Raw genomic sequence first — 19,848 nt, 5'->3', positions numbered from 1 at the left:
ATCAAAATAAATAAATACATTTTCTAAAATGAAATTTTAAATAAATAAATATATATATTATGTTAGGGTCACCAGTGCTATAAAAAAAGTTAGTTTGGTGGGGAGAGGGGAAGCCAGGGTATTATAGTGTACAGAGCGGATATGGAATAAGGGAGTGGGGCATCAAATATATGGTGCAAGGGTACCAAGTGCACAAGTCCTGAGACAAGACCAAATTTGACTTGAGAAAATGGGGCAAAGAGATGGGAGAAGAGGACAGTGGTAGGGTTTACTGTAGTTGGAGTATAATAGGGGCGAGCCACAGAGGAACACTGTAAGGACTTCAGCTTTTCCTCTGAGTGAGGTGAAAGCCACCACAGGTTAATGAAGAGAAAAATGACACGACCCGGAAACCGGAGAATGGAAAATCTACAGTGGAGAAAAGCTACACATGTGGTGTTGCAAGGAAGCAGGCGGGGTTGGGGGTAAGCGGAAAGTGGATTGAGGAGGCTGAGCACACAGAGGTAAGGGCTCACAGGGCCCTGTGGACTTAGAGATGGGGAGGATAGAGGTGGGAGGATGCCTGGGAGATGCAGGGTTAAAGAGGTGAGAGGTGGCACCAGGCCAAGATGCTTTGAGGCAGGATGTGGCCAGAGTAGCAGGGAGATACCAGGGTCTGCGGGCAGAGGGCAGAACAGACTGTCCTGTGGAGCTGGGTTCTGGGCAAAGACTGTGGTAGATCATGGAAGCCACCAGGAGAAGTTCCCATGTGGCCCAGGACCTCTGGGGGGATGTGAGAGGTGGGGACACCTCCCAAAAGTGCAGCATGGTGCTCTGGGTTCCAGGAGGTCAACCGACTGTCTGGCCAACATCTCTCTTGTGGTAAATGTGGGGAGGTGGGAAGTAGAAATAAAGGAAACCTGGAAAGCTGTCCAGCCCAGGAAAGTCCTCACCCTGTGATGACTGATGAGGAGGGAGGAAGAGGTTTGGGGAGAGAGATGCTGAGCCAGGAAGGGAAAAGGGAAGTGAAAGGCTGCAACCTGGGATACTTCCTCCTCCCGGCTTCACCCTCCCGATGACCTAGACCCGCTGAGGACTCACAGGGAGGAGGCCACAGATTGTGGAGGCAAAAAGCCAGCGCGGATCTGATCAAGAACCAAGCCTCCAGAACTTCATTTGCAATTCGGCTGCTCCTTTGGCAAAAGGTCCCCTGTGCAGCTGTTCCACCCAGAGAGCCTCTGCCAGGTAAACTGCACGATGCCTCCCCAATGCCAGCCTGATGGCTACAGAATGTCGCTCCCGCTCCCAGCATTCCTAGCTCCGGGCAGGCTCTCTGGCCAGAGTTACAGTGGGCAGCAGGTGAGGGAGGGAGCCCAGGCTCAAGCAGGGAGCACTGGCCTGCTCTTCCTCGCCTGGTTGAGGCGAGCCCCAAAACGCTCTCTGATCTGAGCCCTCTGCCAGTTCTGGAAAGGTTGGGCTTGTCAGAACTCCAAAAAAGAGCAGGAGGCTACTTAGCTATAGATGAATAATAATTGGGCCTTTGTCTAACAGCGACTGTGCTGATGAATAATTAAAATTTTTATTACAATTGAGAAGCACTCTGCCCACGTGGATGGTCCTGTGGGCTGTGCCAGGGGAAACACAGGTAATGAAAGAGTACCTTCCAGGTTCTGAAGTCACAGTCATCATTGTGTTTAAGATGGTTGGGGTCTTCAGAAAAGTTATGCGTTAAGCAGACCCAAACACTCTCTTCCTTTACACTTCTTTGCAGGATCTAATAAGATAAATCAGTTCGAGCAGAACATGGGCATGCAAATGGCTGAAGTAGCTAGAAGTGAAAACCAGGAGGCAAGAGATAAATAGGCCATTAGCCATTAGACAGACAAATATCCTTGAGTCATAGCCGATGATAAGGATGGTGATAATGATAAGAGGGCACAGCTGGCGTATAATGGTAGGCAAACTGACCTCAGGAGTCAGAACACCTAAGTTCAATAGCTTGCCTACTTCCCAGCTGTGGCCTTGGGCAAACTCAACTCTGCAGACCTCCCTTTTTGAACCTATAAAATGGGGAAAATACTACTCGGTCCTTGTGATACCCTGAGGGCTTAACAAAGTAGTGTTAATGAGAGTATTTGGTGATTCTAAAGACAGCGAATGCAAGTAATTATAGCTTACAAATCAGAATTAAAGGCAACTGAGTCCAATCAGCTTGAGTTGTGATAGGCTGAGCGAATCAGGATTCAGAAATAGTGGAAAAGAAAATCTGTAGTATTTGGATTAGATATGAAATTACTGCAAAAATTCTATAGGGTTCAACTTAAATGCATTGAAAAAGGTAAATAAATCCCTCTCGTTGTTAAACAGCATGTCATCTTTCTCTAGTTTGTGAAGAGGGTAGAACACTTAAAGCAGGACCACTAGATGTTAATTATTTTTATGGAACAGTGCCTACAGAATTCATACATCCACCAATATATTCACGCAGTGGGAAGTAACCATGGGCAGGAGGAGCTGTTTTTGTTAAATGTATAAAAACTGAACGTTGACCATACCTCATCTCCTTTAATGCTCATAACACAGAATGAAACTAAGGCTCAGAGGAGCTCAGGTAACAAGATCAAGGTCCCAAGGTTACCAATGCATAGACCCACAATTAGAAGTTTTTTTCTCTCTTAAAAGCCATCAAAGCATTCACTACACTATTCTTCATAATTCAGGTGGAGAGGCACCATTTACCATCACATGGTCCCTTTCCCTTATAATCTCCTGGGAGAGATGACAGTGCAACAGATGAATTCAGCAAGTATTTATTAAGTTCCTTTATTCAAAGTGCTGGGGAACCACTGATAAAGGAAAGAGATGAAACCCTGTTCTTGGGAGCAGCTATGAGGTGAGGACCAAGTGCGTGGTCTAGAGCCAGTGCTGGAGATCCTGAAAGCCCCTCATGACCCTTGGTGGTGAACCCTTACATTCTTGCTATTAGGTGTCCATGGATGCAGCTACCCCACCCCCACCCCCAGGATCCCCCACCAGACTGCAGCATCCAGAAGCTAGCTGACAGCGGGCAGACCAGCATGGAAATGGACAGAGCAGGGATCTGAAGTCCTGTTCTGGCTTCACCATTAGTGGGTCTGTGAACTTCTGTCTACCCCTCATCCACTGAACCAGTTTCCTTGTTTGTAAATGTGAATATTGTTGACTAGAGAAGGGCTGGTAAGACATAGTCCAAAAGGACTTGAACAATAATACTAAAAGTTCACTTGTATTCACTGGCAACCCACTCCAGTATTCTTGCCTGGGAAATCCCATGGACAGAGGAGTCTGGTGGGCTACAGTCTACAGGGCTGCAAGAGCCAGACATGACTTAGTGATTAAACCACCACCACCCATTATCCCTTTATGTTTCTGTTAATCAAACTCAGGATAGTTGGTTCTTAGCCATCTGTGGGGCTCCATTAAATACAAACTTCGAATATTCCAAACTGCTCCTATGTAGCAGGAGGAGTGTCTACCCCATAAGGAGTGGGTGCAGAAAGTGAAGGACCAGAAAAATGAGGCATCTTTTCAGGCCAGATCCTTCCTTCCACCTCTTCTTGGGCCCAGATCTATGTAACATATGCTGGAAGTCTGGGTATCTGCAATTAACAAAGGGTCAAATGGGAAGAGGAGGAATTTCTAAAACTTTTGATAGAAATGCTGAGGTATAGACAATGGAATACTACTCAGCCACAAAAAGAATGAAATGATGCATTGGCAGCAACATGAATGCAAACAGATATGATTACATTAAGGGAAGTAAGTCAGAAAAAGACAAATACCATGTGATATCACTTATACATGGAGTCTAAAATATGACACAAGTGTTTCTGTTTTGTAGATAGGTTCAGACTCATGGACATAGACATCAGACTTGTCGTTGCCAAGGGGAAGGAGGTTGAGGGAGGGATGGAGTAGGAAGTTGGGGTTAGCAGATGTAAGCTATTAGACATAGAATGGATATACAACAAGGTCCCACTGTATAGCATAGGGAACTATGTTCAATATCCTATGGTAAACCATATGGAAAATAAAAATAATATAAAGAATAAAAAGAATAGCTAGTGGGAAGCTGCTATATAACACAGGAAGCTTAGTCTGGTGCTCTGTGATGACCTAGAGGGGTGGGATGGGGGAGGGGGGAAGGAGGCTCAAGAGGGAGGGGATATATGTAGACTTATGGCTCATTCACATTTTTGTATGGCAGAAACCAACACAACACTGTTATGCAATTATCCTCCAATTAAAAATAACTTATTAAAAAGTGCCAAAGGAAAAAAAAACATAAAAAATATAAAGAAAGAAATATATATATAAGTAATTGAGTCATTTTACAGCAGAAAGCAACACAACATTATAAATCAACTATTTTCCACTTTAAAAAAAAGATCTGCTGAAGTATTTAGCTACACTGGAACTTCCTTGACACCAGGAGCTGCCCTCCTGTGACTGTGCCCTAATCACTGAGCTCCATGGCTTGGAAATGCTGCCTCATCTCACAGAACAACAGACCAGCTGCCCCCCACCCCCAACCATCCAAATGGGCCTGGACATCTGGCCCATGTCGCTCCGAAGGGCCCCATCCTGAGCAACCCTCAAGTAAAATACTCCAATCTGCCATGTGGACTTGGGCCAAGGCTGCATGCTCAACGATTGGCCGCCAGCCGATGAGCTCCCCTCGACACAGGTCATGAAGAGTTGGCTGGGGTAGCTCAGTCCTTCTAACAACGAAATCAGATGTGACAGACAAGCAGTCAAATTTATTTGTGAAGCTCTCAACTCCTGTACTTAATCAGAAAGAAACAGAAACCAACCCTAAAAGGTGAACTTGGGGTGTTATGTAAACATGGACTTCGTTGTTCTTGCTCTTTCCTTCTTAGCTGCCTCAAGTTATCTGAACAGGGAACTAGGCAATCTGCCCACAGGTCTCCAGGGATGAACCTGGATGAATGTCTGCTACCATTTTACTGAATTTGCAGTCTTCTGAAATTCAAAAACATTTGCAGTTGGCTCATCTCATGCCTGGTCTCCCCTGGTGGCTCAGTGGTAAAGAATTGACTTGCAACGCAGGAGACACAGCTTCAATCCCTAGGTCAGGAAGATCCCCTGGAGTAGGAAATGGCAACCCACTGCAGTACTCTTGCCTGGGAAATCCCATGGACAGAGGAGCCTGGAGGGCTACAGTCCATGGGGTCACAAAAGAGTCTGACACAACTTAAGGATTGAACAACATCTCATGCACATTGTCCCTACAGCATCACAGTGGGAGACTGTGATACTCGTGTCCTCAGCCTCCATCCTGGTGCCAGTGGGAAGAAGGGAGAGGAGACGGGGCAGTGAGAACAGGGGAGAGTGTCCTTGCCATTCAGGGAATCTGTCCATCCCTGGAGCTAGACCTGCTCACACAACCTCCTCCAAACAGCAAATCTGAAACCACCTAAGATGCCATCACAAGAAGCCTCTTGGTAACCACTGCATGAAGAAACACCATGACTTCATAGGCATCCAATTATTTAAAACAAACTTCCTTATATTGACATGAAACCAGCTTCTCTAGTACTTTCTTTCATTGGTCCATTAGATATACCATATTTATATCAGACCTTCAGAAAATATAAGTGGCCAAAAGAAGAGGAACAGGGGCCTCGATGCTCCCTTGCAGATCCTCCTCCTAATCCATCCCCACAGAGGCGTTTTAACTTCTTTCTTGAATTGTTTTGAAAAGTCAGGTCCTCAGACTCACATCTGCTGCTGCTGCTGCTGCTGCTGCTGCTGCTGCTAAGTCGCTTCAGTTGTGTCCAACTCTGTGCAACCCCATAGACAGCAACCCAACAGGCTCCCCCGTCCCTGGGAGTCTCTAGGCAAGAATAGTGGAGTGGGTTGCCATTTCCTTCTCCAATGCATGGAAGTGAAAAGTGAAATTGAAGTCGCTCAGTCGTGTCCAACTCTTAGCGACCCCATGGACTGCAGCCTACCAGGCTCCTCCATCCATGGGATTTTCCAGGCAAGAGTACTGGAGTGGGGCGCCATTGCCTTCTCCGGACTCACATCTTGATCAGTTAAAAAAGATTTTCCCTTCAGCGTACTGCTTTTCCTGGGCCCCTCATCTGTCTCCCTAGAAATCACATAACCCTCCAATCACTGTAATCCAGTCCATGGACACTAGAGAATTCGAGGCAAAGCCCAACATTAGTGACTGTGAACATCAGAAGCACAGTTTTGGCTGCTTCTCGATGCTTATTAGGGGCAAAATAAAACCCACCATGATAAACTTTCCATTTCCCAGTGGTGAGATCACGTGGTTCAATCCAGCAATGGCTTCTAGCTTTAACTTTTCTCCAAAATTATTTCTGCACACATATCAAGTCAGTTCAGTTCAGCCACTCAGTCATATCTGACTCTTTGCAACCCCACAGACTACAGCACACCAGGCTTCCCTGTCCATCACCAACTCCCAGAGCTTGCTCAAACTCATGTCCATCGAGTCAGTGATGCCATCCAACCATCTCATCCTCTGTCGTCTCCTCCTCCTCCTGCCTTCAATCTTTCCCAGCATCTGCAAACATGTCAAATGCTGCTCTAAATGATAGGGATATACTCTATGGACCTGAACCATCATCAGAAAAAAAATCACCCCCTCTTCTCACAGTCATCTCCATCTGCCAGTACACTCCCTCACAGTGAGAAGGGAGATGGTAGAGAGCCAAATAGTAACTAGTTAATAATCCTGGGGACTTCCCTGGTGGTCCAGTGATTAAGACTTTGCCTTCCAAAGCAAGGGTTGCAGGTTCAAACCCTGGTTGGGAAGCTAAGATCCCTTATGCCTCTGGCCAAAAAACCAAAACATGAAACAGAAGCAACGTTGTAATAAAGACTTATTTAAAAATGGTCCACATAAAAAAAAAAAAAAATCTTTGACTCCACACATTTGCATGGAACAAACCTTTTGTTTTCAGAGCATTAAGTGGCTGAGAAAAAAGATCTTATAAAATCATAACCCATATCCATATATTCTGGAAGCTCTGTGGTGTCTTTCCAGTGGGAAAGGATTCCTTTATTGTTGACGTGGATGATATTTTTGGCTCATTTTATGTTATCCAGTATTTCACTGTGGAGAGTAAAGTACAGACTGTAAGAAATCAAATATCTGTGTATCCAACACCTAGCTTTCATATTATTAGCAAGTTACCATATATTGTTCAGGCTTTTTCTCTTCTTTTTGTAAAAGAAGAAAGCATCTAGGTACATGTAACGCTCTGTGAATGTTTTTCCCTGATCTCATGCACTTCCTTCCACTCCAGTAGGTAATCATTGGCCTGAGGCGAATGGTATCAGTCCCATAAAGACCTTTACAAAATACTTACTACATATATACACATATGGAAATGATGGGGGGCTTCCCTGGTGATCCAGTGGTTGGGAATCTGCCTTGCAATGGAGGGGACACTGGTTCGATTCCTGGTTCGGAAGATCCCACATGCTGAGGAGCAACTAAAGCCTTGTGTGACGATTACTGAAGTCTGTGCGACCTAGAGCCCATGCCCCGCAACAAGTGAAGTCACTGCAGTGAGAAGCCCGTCCACTGCAACTAAAGAGAAGCCCCTGCCCACCGACCACAACTAGAGAAAGCCCGTGAAGCAACAGTCAGTGTAGCCAAAAATAAAAATAATAAATTTTAAAAAGAAATGATGGGATTTGGAGTGGATATTTTACATTTTTAGTAAAATTATATCATTCTGTATGTACTATTCTGTACTTGCTTTTTTCACTGCACATTATGCTTTTGAAATGTATCCATAATGGTCCGTGCAACTCTAAGCCACATATCCCAGCTGCTATTATTTCTATCTTTAAAAAGAAAATTTTCATTGACTTTGCCAGCCACTTGCTTCCCTGTCCTTTGTTCTCTTTACCCTTTTGGCAATAAAATTCCTTGAAAGTGCTGTCTACTCTCACTGACTCTAAGTTTTCTTTTGAACCCTTTCACTCCATTGCAGTCAGGCCCTCGACTCCCCTAGCAAGAGACCCTGATGTTGACAGCTATAAATCCTTCTCTCAAGAGTGGCTGCCCTGCTTCATGAGTGGCCAACAAGAAGCCTCTCATCTCAGCATCTGCTGGCCCCACAGTTTAGAGGGACTCTCTTGGCTTCTCTGTCTGGAACTCTCGGACCTGGGGCCACACACCTCTGCAGGCTGGCTCACCTCAAGAGATCATCATTGCAGTTTGGCTGCCTCTGCTGCTGTGTGATCGTCCTAATAACACTGCACAAGTGAAGATGCCCAGTCTAGAAGTCCATTGTGATATCTTCCAAGGACTTGCAGAAACATTATGTTGAGTTTTCCCTTCCTTTGCGGACACTGTCTCCTGAGAGATGGACAAAGAGCCTCTCTCCAGGACTTCCTACCCTCAGTGGCCCTTGGCTTCCACTCAGCCGTCCAGCAAAGCCCCTAGCATCTAGAAGGCTAGAGGCCCACAGGTGGGCCAAGAAGATTTTCCAGCCCATTTCTTCCATTCCTGGAAACATACTTCGTCGCAGTTTGCACTAAGGGTCTATGAATGCGGGCTTAGATTCCCATCAGGGAGAGGACTTGGAGCTTGAGAAGGAGCAAGAATGAACCATTTTCAGAGAACCTCAACTGTGAAAGGACACCTTTCTCATCCATGCAGATGCTACCCAGACCTTATCCGTGCACCCCACTCATGGAGAAAGATAGAGTCATACACCAAGAAAGGCTTCCCTGGTGGCTCAGATGGTAAAGAATCTGCCTGCAATGCAGGAGACCCAGGTTCGATGCATGGATCAGGAAGATCCCCTGGAGAAGGGAATGGCAACCCACTCCAGAATTCTTGCCTGGAGAATTCCATGGACAGAGGAGCATGGCTGGCTACAGTCCATGGGTTCTCAAAGAGTCGGACACGACTGAGTGACTAACACTGTATACCAGGAAGCCTAACTGTACTGATAAATTGCCTAGATGCACTAGCCAGATTCATGGAGCTGACAAGGCAGTTTCTTTCTTTTTCTTTTGTTCTGTTCAATTGCTTTGCATCTCAATTTATACTGAAATATGGGTAGATACACCTGAGTTCCAAGAGTCCCAGTGTCCTGCTCAGGAAATGTTGTAGAAAAACAAAACAGACACTGTAAATATTCTCTCCAAAGCCTAGCGCTGAGAAACAAATTACCTGTGCAGAGAAAACTGCAAATAGATGCTGCTTATCCTGTCAATATGCTTCCTAGACTGATTTTTGTTTTGCATTATGCTTTTCATAAAATGCATCCTAAAAAGATTTTCACAATGAAGCATGTAAATGTTGTAAGGACTGCAGAGAGAGGAAAATAACAAGAGATAGGGACAAAGAGAAAAATCTGAACCAAAGATTTTGGAAAGAAGGGTTATTGGGGACAAATAGAACATTTAAAAGTGGGTCCTATTTAATTAAATAATCAGAGAAGTAACTCAAGACAAGTAAACTGGCTTTCTTCTCCTTTCTGGACATTTCTCGTCTTGAGTTATTTCTCCCCTGGGTAAGACAGCCAGGGTTTGAGTCTTGGCTCCCTCACATGTTATCTGTGACCTTGGGTGATTTATTTTACCTCCGTAAGATTCAGCCTCATTATCTGTAAAATAAAAGATAATTACAGGGACGTCTCTAGTGATCCAGTGGTTAAGCCTTTGCCTTCCAATACAGAGGGTACAGGTTCCATCCCTGGATGGGGTGCTAAGATCTCACATGCCTTGCAGCCAAAAACCAAAATATAAAACAGAAGCAGTATTCTAACAAATTCAATAAAGACTTAAAAAAAAAAAAAGGTAATTACAGCACCTATCTTTATAGTGAGCTATGAGCATTATACTGAATGAAGCACACTGCCTGGCACATCAAATGAATTCAGTTCATATCACTGGTAATAGTATTAATAGTCCCTTCATAAATTTTTCAGTACTCATTTCCTCCCATTTTAAACCTCCCTTGACCCCTCATCCACTCCGTCTACCTTCAGCCTCCCACCTCATCACTGCTTTCATTCCCATCTCTCTGAGCCAGGCTGACAAACTCCTTCACAATCTTTCCCAATCTCCCTTTCCAGCCACAGATACTTCCCTCACTCCATAAACATCCTCCGTGCTGACCACACACTTCTTCCGTGACCTCAGTGATGACGGCTCTGTAGTGGTGCTCTGTCCTTACCTCCTTTGTGCTCTTTCCCTGGAATGCCCTTCTCCTCCTGCCATCTGACCCAAGATGATCAGTCCTCTCTCCAAGGCTCCAGAACCCACCTCTGATACTGCACTTGTCTCTTTGTATTGCCAAGTTCTGTCTCTGAAATATACTTCTCACCCAAATTGTGAGCAGTAGATCACTATATATTGGGTTGGCCAAAAATTTCCTTCACATTTGTCCATAACATCTTATGGAAAAACCCAAACAAACATTTTGTCCAAACCAATAGATCAAGATTGATAGACAGACAGATAGATAGAGACAGATTGCTGTGTTAGTTGCTCAGTCACATCCAACTCTTTGCAACCCCATGGACTACAGCCTGCCAGGTTCCTCTGTCCACAGAATTTTCTCAGCAAGAATACTGCAGTGGGCTGCCATTCCCTTCTCCGGGGGATCTTCCCATGTAGGGATCTAACTGGGATCTCCTGCATTGCAGTCAGACTCTTTACCATCTAAGCCACCAGGGAAGCCGTAGAGACAGATTGACAGATGAAAAATAGATGATAAAGACAGATCAATAGAGAGATAGGAAGGTAGGCAGACAGATAACTACATATATTAATCAAAGTATCTCCAATCAGTAAATACTTAGACATGCTAATAGGATAACTGTGTGAGCAGGCTATTTCTTCTGAGCCATTCCAGTCTTTCTAGGCCACCTGGAAGAACTTTCAGGGACACACAATCAATGCTGTCTTCTCTTGTCACTTACAAAACCAAAGTACATAGGACCCTCAGATCATTCAAGCAAACGTTCCAGATTGAAAACACCAAGCCTGCATTTGTTTCTCAAGTCAGGGTGAGTCTCCTCAGAAGAGGAAATGGAGTTGAGGGGTGAGATGCCACCAAGGGCCCAATTCCCCACTGTGAGATCCTCTGGTGACTTAAAAAAGTATCCTGGAAAGAATTACATGGTACATGCCTCACCCACTCCAGACCGTGACAAGATCAAGCTCTCAGCAGTCAGCGTGGCTCCATCCTAGGAGAGGCAACATGAGAGCAGAGATTTCCTGGGAAACCCTGGAGATTCTTTATCATCTCAGTGCAGCTGTTGGGAACCCAGAAAGGATCCACAGCTGAAGCCACTGTCCCAGATCAACATGTCACATAGCCACTTAAACTAGAAACCTGATGGCCATCTGGATGCAATCTATTCATACTTTGTGAGGTTGTAAATATACAGTGAGTAGGAGTCCAGTAAAATCTTATCATAGTGTTGATGCCCGGATACATGAAGAGTGCCCGTGACGGACGTTCCCTGATCTAAAGAAAGACATACTGTCTACACAGTCCAGGGTCCTGGGTGAAAGGATGCCATTGGCTAGAAAAATGAGAGAGAGGAGAGATGCATTTTCCAAAGGAGAGAGAGGAAATATACATTTCCCAGTATATTTTTTGCCTTTTTTTTTTTTTTGGTTGTTGACTTTGTTCTATTTTACTATAATTCAGTTCTACTGGTAGCAGAGTAGGACTTACACATGAGGGGCACAGTTTCCCTGACTTTTAGTAAAAGATAGGTTAAAACAATGGCCTCAGAGCTTCCCTGATAGCTCAGTGGTGAACAATCTGACTGCCAGTGCAGAAGACATGGGTCCCATCCCTGGTCCCAAAAGATCCCACAGGCTGCAGAACAACTAAGCCCGGATACCACAACTACTGAGCCTGTGCTCTGGAGCCTGGGAACCACAGCTATTGAAGCCCACAAGCCTAGAGCCCATGCTTGACAACAAGAGAAGCCCCCGCAAGGAGAAGTCTGCACACCGCAACTAGAGAAAAGCCCACGCGGCAATGAAGACCCAGCACAGCCACAAATAAAATAACTAGTTAAATTATTAAAAGGAAAAAGAAAAAACAATGGCCTCCATGGCAGCCTCAGAAATAACAGATTAGCAAGTGAAAAACCAGGAAAGGTAAGTGACCCTCCCAAGGTCACCTGGTTAGTGGCAGAGTGGGGACCAGAGTCCAGGTGTCCTGGCCACTCGCCACCAGCCCTCGTTCCTCTGACAAAATCCCTTCGAGGTCAGAGCCGGGAACCCAGGAATGGTGTCACGGGGTGGAGACGGGGCAGATAGGGGGCAGAGGCAGCAAAAAAGGCAGGGAAGGCACCCGGAGAGCCAGTTCTAGCATGAACTCCAACAGCCTGGGCTCCAACATTCCAGCTCTCCTTAGTGGCTGCGAGTGAGACGTTGGGCCCATTTACTTCATTTCCTGTGCCTCTATTTCCTTATCTGGAAAGTGGACGGATGATAATCTGGGTCACTCTAAGGTCTGGGGGACTCATTAAAGCTTTGGGAAGCAGGCCTGACAAACAGTGAGGATGGTGTTAAGTGTTATTATTCTGAAAGTGGCTTTACTCCTAGCCTTCTCCCAGTGCGGGAGAGACTGGCTTCCACCTGTTCCTTTCATCGTGGCCATGAATTTGCTCTGGCATCAGCACTCCCAGAGTGGAATCCTCTATTAACTTTCCCAGGCCCGTGACCCATCTCTGCTTGGGAAACTTCAGTAGTTGCTTGCTTACTTCTTCTTCTTTTTAATATTTATTTATTTGGCCATGTCAGGTCTTAGTTGGTGGCACACAGGGTTTTTGTTGTGGCGCACAGACTCTCAAGTTGTGGCTCAAGGGCTTAGCTGCCCCGTGGCATCAGTTGCCCCTACTTCCCCAACCAGGGATCAGGGAAGTCCCCCTACTACTTCTTTAGAGGTTCCCTTCCACTGATGGGAAACAGCACCTATTAGAAAGATTCCTCTGTCATTGGAGTAACACAGATCTGCCTCTCTCTAACTTCTCTGGGATGGTCTTTTTTCTTTTCTTTTCTTTTCCTTAGCTTGTGGGATCTTAATTCCCTGACCAGGGATTGAGCCAGGGCCCACAGCAGCAAAAAACCAGAGCTATCACTTTGATGACAAATGTCAGTATAGTCAAAGCTACGATTTTACCAGTAGTCATGTACGGATGTGAGGACCATAAACAAAGCTGAGCACTGACAAATTGATGCTTTTGAACTGTGGTGCTGGTGAAGACTCTTGAGAGTCCTTTGGACAGCAAGGAGATCAAACTAGTCAATCGTAAAGGAAATCAACCCTGAATATTCACTGGAAGGACTGATGCTGAAGCTCCCATACTTTGGCCACCTGATGCAAGAGCTGACTCATTGGAAAAGACCCTAATGCTGGGAAAGACTGAAGGCAGGAGGAGAAGGGGACAACAGAGGATAAGATAGCTGGATAGCATCAACGACTCAGTGGACATGGGTTTGAGAAAATCTGGGAGATAGTGAAGGGCAGGGAAACCTGTCGCGCTGCAGTCCACAGGGTCACCAAGAGTCTAACAACTTTGCAACTGAACAACATCACAGCAGCAAAAGCTCTGAGTCCTAACCACTGGACCTCCAGAGAACTCCCCTCCCTGTTGGTCTATACTCCTGCCTTGCTTCTTGTACTAAGATAAACTTTCTCCCCAGACACTTGGTGATGGGTTGGAAACATAAACTCAAACAGTAAATGTGGCATGTTTTCCTAATGAACCAAACTGAACCAAAGACTTAGGAAGAGTAAGGGGGAGTTGGATTTTAGACTTGACCCTGAATGTCTTTTTTTTTTTTTTGAATGTCTTAATATTTTAAAAAATTTTCTAATTTAAAATGCTTTCCAAACAAACAAGCATATTTTCATGGATAACTATAAAGTTCAGATCATTTCTTTATCAGAGATGACACAAAATTTTGCTTCCAAAAGCTCTGCCCCGGGCCCCCAGGAGTATCTATTCACTTGCCTTTGACATTGGGAATTTCTAGATGGAAAAGCCTGAAACAGGCTGCTCTGCTGTGTAGCACTACAAAGAACAAGTCTAATTCCTCTCCCATGAGACCACTGGGTGAAATTTTCATAAAATCTTACAGCTGGAAGGAGACTCAGAAGTTGTCTAAATGTATCTTTCTTCTGCAGCAGGCCTGACAGATGGACACCCAGCCTCTCCTGGAGCAGGCTCAGAGCAGAGACCACATGGTAAACGCTGCCATCCCATCGCCGGCCAGCTCGAAATGTTAGGATGTTCTTTTCTTAAGCCGAACAACATGCCCGAAGGCCTGGGAACGAGGCAGACCTGAGCTGGGCTTCAGGATGAGTCACTTAACCTCACTGGGCCTCAGTTTCCTCAGCTGTAAAATGGGGTGAATGGTGTTGGTCACCCCATAGGGACACTTAAAAGTGAAAATGCATTTAAATCACTTTACATTCTTCTTGACACATTGAAGGACTCAGTAAATGTGCACCATCATCACCAGCACCATCTCCCTAAGAGCTTCCACCAGCCAACGTTCCAGAGCCCACCTTGACAGCTCTGCTCCAAAACCATATTTTAGACATTTCATACACCCCAACTGTGCCTAAAAAGGCACTTGCCCTCAGTTAAATATACCTCCACCTTCCTCAACAAAGAAACATTCAGATGTTTCAGTAATGTCTGTTTATCAGAAAGCCACTTGAATGAAACCAGAACATTTTCTAACACCATACACAAAAATAAACTCAAAATGGATTAAAGATCTAAACGTAAGAGCAGAAACTATAAAACTCCTAGAGGAGAACATAGGCAAAACACTCTCCAACATAAATCACAGCAGGATCCTCTATGACCCACCTCCCAGAATATTGGAAATAAAAGCAAAAATAAACAAATGGGACCTAATTAAAATTAAAAGCTTATGCACAACAAAGGAAACTAGAAGCAAGGTGAAAAGACAGTCTTCAGAATGGGAGAAAATAATAGCAAATGAAGCAACTGACAAAGAATTAATCTCAAAAATATACAAGCAGCTTCTGCAGCTCAATTCCAGAAAAATAAACGACCCAATCAAAAAATGGGCCAAAGAACTAAATAGACATTTCTCCAAAGAAGACATACAGATGGCTAACAAACACATGAAAAGATGCTCAACATCACTCATTATCAGAGAAATGCAAATCAGAACCACAATGAGGTACCATTTCATGCCAGTCAGAATGGCTGCAATCCAAAAGTCTACAAGCAATAAATGCTGGAGAGGGTGTGGAGAAAAGGGAACCCTCTTACACTGTTGGTGGGAATGCAAACTAATACAGCCACTATGGAGAACAGTGTGGAGATTCCTTAAAAAACTGGAAATAGAACTGCCTTATGATCCAGCAATCCCACTGCTGGGCATACACACTGAGGAAACCAGAACTGAAAGAGACGCATATACCCCAATGTTCATCGCAGCACTGTTTATAATAGCCAGGACATGGAAGCAACCTAGATGTCCATCAGCAGACGAATGGATAAGAAAGCTGTGGTACATATACACAATGGAGTATTACTCAGCCATTAAAAAGAATACATTTGAATCAGTTCTAATGAGGTGGATGAAACTGGAGCCTATTATACAGAGTGAAGTAAGCCAGAAGGAAAAACACCAATACAGTACACTAATGCATATATATGGAATTTAGAAAGATGGTAACAATAACCCTGTATGCGAGATAGCAAAAGAGACACAGATGTATAGAACAGTCTTTTGGAGTCTGTGGGAGAGGGAGAGGGTGGGATGATTTGGGAGAATGGCATTGAAACATGTATAATATCATATAAGAAACGAATCGCCAGTCCAGGTTCAATGCAGGATACAGGATGCCTGGGGCTGGTGCACTGGGATAACCCAGAGGGATGGTACAGGGAGGGAGCAGGGAGGGGGGTTCAGGATGGGGAGCACATGTACACCCGTGGCAGATTCATGTTGATGTATGGCAAAACCAATACAATATTAAAAAAAAAAAAAAAAGGCCACTTGAAAGTGTATTAAAAGATCCATATGGATGAACTAGAGAAATGGTTGAAGGTGAAAAGTGCCATGGGGGGGAAAAAAAGTGAAACAGCAGACAAAGTAAAAGAAATGGGAAAATCAAGGATGGGTGGGGATGGCAGAGATGAAATTTAAAAATATGTGGTCAGGCATACACTGTGCTGTACTAAGCTGCTTCACTTCGTGTCCTGCTTTTTGCAACCCCATGGACTGTAGCCTGCCAGGCTCCTCTGTCCATGGGATTCTCCAGGCAGGAATACTGGAGGGGGTTGCCATGTGCTCTTCACAGATAGCTAGTGGGAAGCTTCTGTATAGCACAGAGAGCTCAGCTTGATGCTCTGTGATGACCTACAGGGGTGGAATAGAGGGGTAAGAGAGAGGGGATATATGTATACATATAGCTGATGCATGCTGTGGTACAGGAGAAACTAACACAACATCGTGAAAGCAATTATACCCCAATAAATAAATAAATATGTGGTCAGGTAGCTCCAGAGCTCAAGAGACTGAGCTTTCTCATATCTGATTGGAGGACAGGGCTTGGATCAGAGTTGAGGGGGACATCCTGCTCCTCCTGGGAGCTGAATCTGAGCACAACACTGGCCTGATTTACCCACCCTGCTGCAGCTGATAGCAGGAAGGGATGCAACAGAGTCCAGCTGGGGCAGCCTAAGCCTCCTTGCTGTCCTGTTTCCAGCGTGTGGCTGCACAACGCCAGCCTCGGAGGAAAGGAGCAGAGGAGCAGGAGGCGGGGCACAGGCCTTCATCTTTACAACACACCTTGGCCCCTAAAAATCAGCCTGATGGGTGTTTCAGGCTCTCAGTTATTCAGTTAACTCCTCCTCTGGAAGGGAGGTGTGACCTGGGTGCTATGGATGGGATTGTGTCCCCCTAACATTCACAGTGAAGCTCCTACTGCCAGTGTGACTGTACTTGGAGATGGAGGTGGGTAAGTGAGGTCACTGGGGAAGCGGGGGAGGGTATCTGATTGAAATGTTGTCCTTATAAGAAGAGAGACACAAGAGTTGTCTGCCCTGTCCCTGAGTGCCTCCCCCCTATACATTGCAAAGAAAAGGCCCCAACAAAAGGGCAGCCATCTGCAAGCTAGGAAGAGAGCTCCCCTGACCCAATCAGATCATACCTTGATCAAGGACTTCTAGCCTCCAGAAGTATGAGAAAATTAATTTCTGTTGCTTACGCCTCTCAGTCTGCAATATTTTGTTACAGCAGCTGCAGCTGACAGATATACACAGCAGAGCAGGTCCCCAAGAGAGTGATATTGTCAGTGGGAACTTTTTCCTTTATGGGTGGAGACAGAACACAGGGAGAGAAGAGGTCCCCACTGGAGAAAGAGTTAAAATAATTCAGAGCTGTGATTATAAAAGGTAAGAATGGAGAATAAAGCAAAATTTAAATAGAATGTTAGTATGTCCCTAGCTATGTGCTCGATATGTCAATTTATTCTTGGAAAAGGAGAAAGTGAAAGAAAGCCTTGAATAGATGAAACATAAAGAAAGAAAACATTCAGTTAGAAGTTAAGTACTCTTAGAAGGAAAAAATGTAGAAGCGGTGATAGATTTTATTTTCTTAGGCTCCAAAATCACCATCGTCAGTGACTGCAGCCATGAAATTAAAACACTCCTTGGAAGGAAAGCTATGACTAATCTGCTGCTGCGTAACTTCAGTCGTGTCCGACTCTGTGCGACCCATAGACGGCAGCCCACCAGGCTTCCCTGTCCCTGGGATTCTCCAGGCAAGAACACTGGAGTGGGTTGCCATTTCCTTCTCCAATGAATGAAAATGGAAAGTGAAAATGAAGTTGCTCGGTCGTGTCCGACCCTAGCGACCCCATGGATTGCAGCCTACCAGGCTCCTCCGTCCATGGGATTTTCTAGGCAAAATTACTGGAGTGGGGTGCCATTGCCTTCTCCAATGACTAATCTAGACAGTATTAAAAAGCAGAGACATTCACTTTGCCAACAAAGGTCGATATAGTCAAAGCTATGGTGTTTCCCAAGTGGCACTAGTGGTAAAGAACCTGCTCACCAATGCAGGAGACTTAAGAGATGTGGGTTCAATGCCTGGGTTGGGAAGACCTCCTGGAGAAGGGCATGACAACCCACTCAGTATTCTTGCCTGGAGAATCCCATGGACAGAGAAGCCTGGAAGGCTACAGTCCATCGGGTCTCAGAGAGTCAGACACGACTGAAGTGACTTAGCACACACATGGTATTTCCATTAATCATGAATGGATGTGAGAGTTGGACCATAATGAAGGCTGAGAGCTGAGGAACTGATGCTTTTGAACTGTGGTGTTGGAGAAAACTCTTGAGAGGACAGCAAGGAGATCAAACTAGTCAATCCTAATGGAAATCAACGCTGAATATTCACATTCAGGACTGTTGCTGAAGCTAAAGCTCCAATACTTTGGCCACTGCTTATAAAGAATTGACTTACCAGAAAAGACCCTGATGCTGGGAAAGACTGAAGGCAAAAGGAGAAGGGGACGGCGGAGAATGAGATGGTTAGATAGGATCACCAACTCAACAGACATGAATCTGAGCAAACTCCAGGAGACAGTGGAGGACAGAGGAGTTTGGTGGGCTACAGTCTAAGGAGTCCAAAGAGTCAGACACACTTAATAACTGAACAGCAACCCTCTTTAAACCATACTCAGATGATGCAAATTCTAATGGAAAGGTTTTGAGAAATATTTACTGATTGCCTGATGTATTCTTGGTGCTGAGCTAAGTGCAGAAGATACAATTAAAGAGTGGGATATACATCCTGCTTTCCAGAAACTTCAGTGTTGTTTTGTTTTTTGTTTTTTTCCTTCAGGCAATACTTATTTTATTTATTTTTTTTTTAGTTTTTTTAAAATTTAATTTTATTTTTTAACTTTACAATATTGTATTGGTTTTGCCATATATCAAAATGAATCCACCACAGGTATACATGTGTTCCCCATCCTGAACCCTCCTCTCTCCTCCCTCCCCATACCATCCCTCTGGGTCATTTTAAAATGCAAGTCTATCCTTCCATCCTCCCTCCCTCTCTCTCTTTCTCCATAATTTATCAAACATTTATTGAGCCAGACCTTGGCTGTACAGCACAAAAGATATATAAAGGTAAGTTATTGGTCATATTCTTGAGGTATTCAAAGTCTCAAAACAAAACCAAGTTCAAAATAAAATCAGCCTGTGGAAGGGCCATTAGCTTTACAAAGATGAAAAAACTTAAAGATGATATCAAATTCCTCAGACGGGATCAGAGAAGAAGAACATTCTGGGCAGAGGAGATGGCTTGAGCTCCAGGTCAGAGAGACCTGGACACACAGTGATCTTCTGAGAAGCCAAGACCAGTCCTAGGAGTTCTGGGTGGGAGGGGCTGAGCCCTCAGTGGAGGTTTCCTCTCTGCCTGCAAAACCCTTCTGAGATGTGATTTTTGCCTGGAATGACTAACCTGATAAAACATCCAGAAATAGCTATTCTGATAAAAATAGCCAACCCCCCTCCCTTCAACAGCTTCTCCAAAGCTGCTTCGGTGCCTCCGTCCTCCACGAACCCCCACCCCTTCCCAAGTTCATGACTGATAGCCTAGGCAGGGAGGAGCCAAAAGGGAAAACAGCTTAGTTTCTCTGCCCTGCTTTTCATTCCCTTTATGATTACAGTGTTTCCAGACCTTTAAGCCGCCTATTCCTGCTGCATCCCTAACAACTACTCATAAAGTTACCTCTTTAAAATGTTGGGCACTTAAATATATTTTTAAACTGATATTCAA

The 19,848-nt window shown here is 44.8% G+C and overlaps 1 long non-coding RNA gene across 2 annotated transcripts in view; it reads right to left on the bottom strand.

Annotated features, from left to right (window-relative positions):
• The window catches only part of LOC147372681 (uncharacterized), a 92,488-nt gene extending 90,711 nt beyond the window's left edge, over positions 1 to 1,777 (bottom strand). The window contains exon 1 of one of the 2 annotated variants that reach the window (XR_015164271.1): positions 1,640 to 1,777. This is a non-coding gene — a long non-coding RNA (uncharacterized LOC147372681). The remainder of the gene's footprint in view (positions 1 to 1,639) is intronic. The other variant, XR_015164276.1, reaches the window with a different exon arrangement.
• Between the last annotated feature and the right edge of the window lie 18,071 nt (positions 1,778 to 19,848).

Source organism: Bos grunniens, chromosome 5, assembly GCF_055505025.1.
Source record: "Bos grunniens cultivar Pamir isolate PY7600 chromosome 5, Bosgru_T2T1.0, whole genome shotgun sequence".
In the NCBI taxonomy this organism is placed as follows: domain Eukaryota; kingdom Metazoa; phylum Chordata; class Mammalia; order Artiodactyla; family Bovidae; genus Bos; species Bos grunniens.
This window is presented reverse-complemented; position numbering and strand designations above follow the sequence as displayed.